Genomic DNA, 7,618 nt, shown 5'->3' with positions numbered 1-7,618 from the left:
GGAGGCAGAGGTTGCAGTGAGCTGAGATCATGCCACTGCACTCCAGCCTGGGCGACAGAGCAAGACTCTGTCTCAAAAAAAAAAAAAAGGTTTTATCATGAAGACTTGTTGAGTTGTATCTAGCGTTTTTTCTGCATCTATTGAGATGGTTGTATGGTGTTTGTCCTTCATTCTGTTTATGTGATGTGTCACATTTATTAATCTGCGTATGTTGAACTATCCTTGCATGCGAGGTATAAGCCTCACCTAATCTTTTGAAAGTGCTGTTGGATGTGGCTTACTAGTACTGTATGGAGAATTTCTGCATCTAGATTAATCAGGAATATTGACCTGTAGATTTGCTGCTTGTGTCCTTGTCTGCTTTTGATATCAGGGTGACACTGGCCTGATAGAATGAGTTAGGGAGAAGTCCCTCCTCAATTTTTTGGAATGGTTTCAGGAGGATTGGTATTAGTTCTTCTTTATATATTTGGTAGAATTCAGCTGTGAATCCATCTGGTCCTGGGCTTTTCCTTGTTGAGAGACTTTTTATTGCTGATTCAACCTTGCTACTCATTATTGGTCTGTTCAGGTTTTCTAGTTATTCCTCATTCCATCTTGGTAGACTGTATGTTTCCAGGAATTTATCCATTTTCCTCTGGGTTTTCCAGTTTGTCATCTAGTCTCTGATGCTATTTTGTATTTCTGTGGTATCAGTTGTAATATCTCCTTTTTCATTTCTGATTTTATTTACAGAGATTCACTTCTTCAAATAAGATATGAAAGGAGAAATTAATTCTCTCTTCTTGGTTAGTCTAGCTAGCAGTTTACCATCTTGTTTCCAACTTTTTAAAGAATCAATTTTTTATTTCATTGATTCTCTGTACTTCTCTATTTCATTTAGTTCTGCTCTGATCTTTATTTACTTTCTAATTTTAGATTTGATTTGTTCTTGCTTTTCTAGTTTCTTGAGGTGCACTGTTAGATTGTTAGTTTGTAATCTTTCTAATTTTTTGCTGTAGGCATTTATTGCTATAAACTTCCCCTCTTAGCCCTGTTTTTGCTGTATCCCACAGGTTTTGGTATATTGTGCTTCCATCTTCATTTGTTTCAATGCATTTTTTTATTTCCATCTTAATTTCTTCATTGATTCAATATTCATTCAGAAACATGTTTAATTTCTATGTTTGCAAATTTGTATACACATAGTTGTATATATTTGTATATAAATATGTGTATAGTATACATATTTCAATAGCGTATGTATTTGTATAGTTTACAGAGTTTTTCTTGGCAGACTTCTCATTTTAGTCCATAGTGGTCTGAGAAGATACCTAATATGATTTTGATTTTTTAAATTTGTTGAGATTTGTTTTGTTCTCTAACATATGGTCTATCCTGAAGGATGTTCCATGTGCTGATGAAAAGTATATTCTGCATTTGTTAGCTAAAATGTTCTGTAAATGTCTGTGAGGCCCATTTGGTCTGATGTCCTGTTGCAATCCAATGTTTGTTTATCTTCTGTCTAGATAATCTGCCTAACGCTGAGAAATGTGGTATTGAAGACCCCCATTATTATTGTATTGCAGTATATATCTGCCTTTAGATTAGTAATATTTGCTTCATGAATCTGGGTGCTCCAGTGTTGGGTGCATATATATTTAGGGTTATAATATCCTCTTGCTAGATTGATCCGTTTAATGATTTTTTTTTTTTTACACTCTTCCTGACTAAAAGTCCATTTTATCTGATATAAGTATACCTAGTTACTCCTGCTCACTACTGGTTTATGTTTGCTTGGAATATCGTTTTTCATCCCTTTATTTCAGTCTATATGTCTTTAATGATAAGGTGAGTTTCTAGTAAGCAGAATCATTTTTGGATCATGGATCACTTTTAATCCACTTAGCTATTCTATCTTTTAAGAGGATACTTTAATTTGTTCATGTTTAAGGTTATTCTTGATACCTAAGGCTTTGTTCCCATCATGTTGTTTTCTGGTTGTTCATATACTTCTTGTTCCTTTCTTATAGTTTGGCATTGTGCTTTGGTGGATTTCTATAGTGGTAGCATTTGAGTTATTTCTCTTCCTCCTTTGTATAACTACTTTGCCAGTGACTTTTATACTTTGGTGTGTTTTCATAATAGTAAATGTTGTCCTTTAACTTCTACGTTTAGGACTCCCTTGAGCATTTGTAGAATTGGTCTAGTAGTAATGAATTACCTCAGCATTTGTTTGTCTGGGGTGATTTTATTTGTCCTTCATTTATGAAAGATAATTTTGCTGGATATAGTATTCTTGGGTGACAGGGTTTTTTTCTTTCAGCATGTTGAATATACCATCCCATTCTCTTACGGCCTGTGAGGTTTCTGCTGATAAATCTGTTAGTCTTAAGGAACTTCCTTTATGGGTGACTAGATGCTTTTCTTTTGCTGCTTTTAAGATTTTCTTTGACTTTAGACGGTCTGCCTATAATGTGCCATGCAGAAGATCTTTTATTGTTGTATCTTCCTGTGGTTCATTTGAACTTCCTTTATCTGAATGTCCATATCTCTTGCTAGACTTGAGAAGTTTTCATCTATTATTTCATTAAATTAGTTTTCTTTAAAAAAAAAAACTATTTATTTTTAGAGATAGGGTCTTGCTGTGTCACCCAGGCTGGAGTACAGTGGCACAATCCTAGCCCACAGTAACTTCAAATTCCTGGGCCCAGCCTCCCAAGCAGCTAGGACTATAGGTGCATGCCATGATACCCAGCTATTTTTTTTCTTTTTTGTAGAGATAGGGTCTTGCTATATTGCCCAGGGTGGTCTCAAATTCCTGGCCTCAAGCAATCTTCCCACGTTGGCCTCCCAAAGCACTGGTATTATAGGTGTAAGCCACCACACCTGGCCCTAATTCATTAATACATTTTCTAATCCTTTGTTTCTTTGCCCTTAAGGATACCAGTAATTTGCAAATTTAGTTGCTTTATGTTGTTCTAAATATCATGAAGCCTTTATTTGTTTTTATTATTTTATCTTTACTTTTGTTTGATTGGATTATTTCAAAAGACCTGTCTTCAAGTTTTGAGATTTCCTCTGTCTCATCTAGTCTATTGTTGATGCTTTCAAATGTATTTTGTATTTCCTTCAACGAATTCTTCAGTTCCAGAATTTCTGTCTGGTTATTTTTTAAAATGTCTCTTCGATAAATTTCTCATTCATATCCTTAATTGTTTTTCTAATTTCTTTGTATTGTTTGTTCAGTGTTCTCTTGTATTTTAGATCCTTTAAAATCAATTATTTCGATTTTTTTTTTTTTTTTTTTTTTTTTTTGAGACAGAGTCTCACTCTGCCACCCAGACTGGAGTGCAGTAGCATGATCTCAGCTCATTGCAGCCTCTGCCTCCTGGGTTCATCATTTCTCCTGCCTCAGCCCCACGAGTTACTGGGATTACAGTCATGCACCACCACACCCAGCTCATTTTTGTACTTTAGTAAAGACGAGGTTTCACCATGTTGGCCAGGCTGGTCTGGAACTCCTGACCTCAAATGATCTGCCTGCCTCAGCCTCCCAGTGTTGGAATTACAGGTGTGAGCCACCGCACCTGGCCTAAAAATCAGTATTTCAAATTCTTTATCTGGGATCTCAAAAATTTCTTTTTGGTGGCCAGGCGTGGTGGCTCACACCTGTAATTCCCAACACTTTGGGAGGCCGAGGCAGGCAGATCATCAGGTCAGGAATACAAGACCAGCCTGACCAACATGGTGAAACCCCATTTCTACTAAACATACAATAAAATAGCCAGGCATGGTGGTGCGCGCCTGTAATCCCAGCTACTCAGGAGGCTGAGGCAGGAGAATCACTTGAACCCAGGAGGCAGAGGTTACAGTGGGCCGAGATTGTGCCACTGAACTCCAGCCCACTTACATCCCTGTCTCAGATCACAGAAGTGCTCACTTCCCAGCACCAGCCACTGCCACCCAGGCCTTGCTCAGTTCTTACCCCCTGCTGTGGGAGCATACCTGGCTTGCTCCCGTCCCAGCAGTGACAACTTGAGTTTCCATAATACTCCATAGTCCCAGGGCCCGTGGGTCCCAGGACAGAATGTAGTTTTCCAGAGGCTAGTTTTGAAAATGGTGACTTGCTGAGGCCACTTAGGTCTCAGAAAGGCTGTGGAGCCCAGTGCAACCTTCCTTCCTGGAGCTCTTCCATCCCACAGCCTCCTGGAAGCTTCCTATATTAGCTTCAAGGGTTGGGAGGGTCAAGGGATTGTCCTGCCAGGATTGCATGATTCCACGGTGAGGAAGTGGGCCACTGGAAATCTACTCCTCACCTCTTCCCTACACTGGGAATTCACTCCTGGTGCCCAGCCGAACCCAGTCAGAGAGGCTGCCTCTCCTTCTCCTCCCCCACTTTTGATGTCCCCTGTCACTTCTCTGTTGAGTTCCAGCATTCTCTCTTGGATAAAGTACTTGGAGTGTGACTGTCTATACACTGTTCTGGTTCTACTAAGTGGAGAAAGCGGGCATGAAATGCTTCTTATCTGCCATCTTGACCATCCCCCAACCAATTTCTTCTGATGAGATGCCGGCTAGCTGTTAATCTTGCTGGGATTCCCTTGTAAGTTTTGAGTAATTTTTCTCTTGCTGCTTTAAATGTTTTCTCCTTGTCTTGGCTTTCAGTATTTTAACTCTGATATGTCTGTTTTACGAATCTCCGTTTTATCCTCCTTGAAACTCCATTAAGCTTCCTAGATACATAAATTATTTTTAAATACATTTAGAAAGTTTTTATCCATCATTTCTCCAAACATTTTTCCTGCTCCTTTCTCTCTCACCTCCACTTCCAGCACTCTAATTATATACATATTGGTGTGCTTGATGGCGCCCACTTTCCCCTGATGATCTCTTCATTTCTCATCATTCCTTTTTTCTCTCTTGTTGGTCTCCCACTTTTCTCTGAGGAGCTGTTCATTTTCCTTCATTCTTCTCCCTCAGGGCTGGATATTACTATCTGTTTGCTGATTTGGTTAATGACCAGCTGGGTTAATTGCGTGAAATCCATTTCTCTCCTGCAGTGTAAAGCTTCTGATGCTCCTTCTCATGGAAGGCAGCCTTGGGTTTGTCCACAGTGACCCTAAGGTGACAGTGGTTTGGACAAGGATCTCTTTGACTGTCTCCTTCCATGAGCATACGCTCCTGTTTAGTTCTGATAATTGCTGGCTGACTGTTCATAACTTGCAACAGTGCCCTGGGTATATAAATGGCTTCCTAGGCTGATCCAACTAGATCAGAGCTCATTGAAGGGATAGTTCCCAAGGTCAGTATTCAAAATTTGTTCTGACGACAGGAGGGCTCTTCCCAGCTATTTTTCCTCATTTTTCTTCAGCATACTTTATAGGTAATACAAACTATAGTATATAATTGCTGACAGATGATAGTTTCACCTGTATTTCCAGTGAGTTTACCAATCTTCTTGATATTGCCCATCATCACCTCCAGTAATTCTTAGTGTACCACCTCCTGGCCATCTTGGAAGCTGAGCATAAGAATGGAGCCACCACCTCCTGGCCATCTTGGAGGCACACTAAGTCTGGAGCAATAGGAACTTAGCCTCAGCAACAGGTAGCTGGGGGCAGGATGAGAATTATTGACATCCATGCCCCCTTCTACTGGTGTTCTTGGCTGTACCCGTCTGGAATAGAGTTTCTGCCTCCCTGAGCTGGGAGGGTGAAAAGGAAGGTAGATCTTGGTTTAATACCACAGACATTCTCTGTTCTTATTGAGTTTTAAAAGATTTTATTGAATAAATGTTTCTTTATATGCTGTGTGCTCTTTAGATCAGTCCTTGGGGTGTCTGAGACTTGTTACGACCACAGGAAGGCCTCTCCTGTCTCTCTCTTTTCTTAGTTTTCTCTAGCAATTAGCCATTCTATAGTTTAGTCTATTTCCAGAGAATTTACCAATCTCCTTCCCATTGCCTCTCAACATTAGGCTTGAAGTTGTCTTTGCTCTGTTAAAAACGAAGTCGGTTTCTTTGTGACGAGGTGTGAAGCTCACTGTTTTATGGTGTCTCTCTCCCCTGGGCAGAATCGCTGAGCCAAGGCTCTGGAGCTGGGGGTTGGGACAATGGGATACTTCTCCGTAAGTGACACCCCCATTTTAGGACCTTATCTCTGATGGACAGGAGGAGGCAGTAGACATGGGTCTTCTCAACTTGCCTCTCCCTGCCTGGTCCTCCGCCCATGGGCCAGTACAGGCCTGATTAGAACCCCAGTGTCCTCAGGGGTGTCATGCCCAAGGCAGAGCCTATATCCCCCAAGTGGGGCTCTACACAAATGGAGGCCTCACCTTGCAGGCACCTTGGCCATGAAGTAGCCTCAGCAAAGGTGCATCCATGTGTACTGGTGGGCGAGCCAGGTGGGGGGAAGTTTATGTTTGTGTCAAGGAGAGGTTAGTATGTGTGTGTGTGTGGGGGTGGCTTGTGGCTGTGTGCATGTGTGAGACATGGGTGGCAGTGGATGAGCTGGTCTGTAAGTGAGGGCCGGGGCTGGACGGAGCAGGTGTTGGGGTGGGGTGGCGGTTATGCGAGGGTGGGCACATGTGTGACAGTACATAAGTGAGTTTGGGATGTAAGTGAGGGCCGGGGCTGGACGGGGCAGGTGTTGGGGTGGGTGGCGGTTTATGCGAGGGTGGGCACATGTGTGACAGTACATAAGTGAGTTTGGGAGGTGGGTGTGGGGTGTCCATATGTGTGTGTAGATGTATGCAGACCGTGGTCGGGTGGGATGTGGGGAGGCAGTGTGCTGTGTGGGTGGGGACAGGCATGTGTGTGGGTAGGTGTGCAGATAACTGTGGGGGGGGGGGCTGAGGGATTTCAGGGCATACATGCTGGGGAGTGTGCGAGTGTGTGGGTGGGCATGTGGCTGGTAAATATTTGTGGGGACATAAGCATGTGATGTGGTTTGGATGTGTGTCCCCTCCAAATCTCATGTTGAACTGCGGGCCCCCTGTGGGAGGTGGGGTCTGGTAGGAGGTGACCGGATCGTGGGGATGGATCCCTCATGAGTAGCTTAGTGCCATCCCCTTGGGGACGAGTGAGTTCTCAGTTAGTTTACATGAGAGCTGGGAGTTTAGAAGAGCCTGGGACACCCCCGCCTTCTCTCTCTCCCTCCCCCTCTTGCCATGTGATGGACAGGCTTTCCTTCACCCTCCACTGGGAGTGGAAACTCCCTGAAGTCTCTCCAGAAGCAGATGCTGGTACCGTACTTCCTGTGCAGCCTGCAGAACCACAAGCCTATTAAACCTCTTCTCTAATTACCCGGTCTCAGACGTTCCTTTACAGCAACGCAAACGGACTAACAGCATGTGGAAGTGTGTGGGGCGGAGCACTGTGTGCTGGGAAGGCATCTGGGGGGTTGCTCAGTGGGGGACTGTGTGGGACTGTAGGGGGCTACTGCATGCTGACGACTCAGTGTGGAGGGTGGGATCAGCAGGTTCCTGTGTGTGTGTGCACACACGTTAACATGTGACAGGTTTTTATGTGAGGAGAGGATGGGTGTGGGTGTCAGTGTGTATGGATGTGTGAGTGGGTCTGTGTGTGCGAGGTAGACATAAGCAGGTAAACGTGGGGGTGGGAACATGAGGGGGTATG

At 43.1% G+C, this 7,618-nt stretch overlaps 1 protein-coding gene across 1 annotated transcript in view; it reads right to left on the bottom strand.

The window, feature by feature from the left end:
• ANKMY1 (ankyrin repeat and MYND domain containing 1) overlaps nt 1-7,618 on the bottom strand; it is a 69,176-nt gene that overhangs the window by 11,028 nt on the left and 50,530 nt on the right. The window lies entirely within an intron of this gene.

Source organism: Colobus angolensis, unplaced genomic scaffold (genome assembly GCF_000951035.1).
Source record: "Colobus angolensis palliatus isolate OR3802 unplaced genomic scaffold, Cang.pa_1.0 Scaffold82, whole genome shotgun sequence".
Taxonomy (NCBI): Eukaryota; Metazoa; Chordata; class Mammalia; order Primates; family Cercopithecidae; genus Colobus; species Colobus angolensis.
Note: the sequence above shows the minus strand (reverse complement) of the source record. Positions and strands in the feature narration are given on the sequence as shown.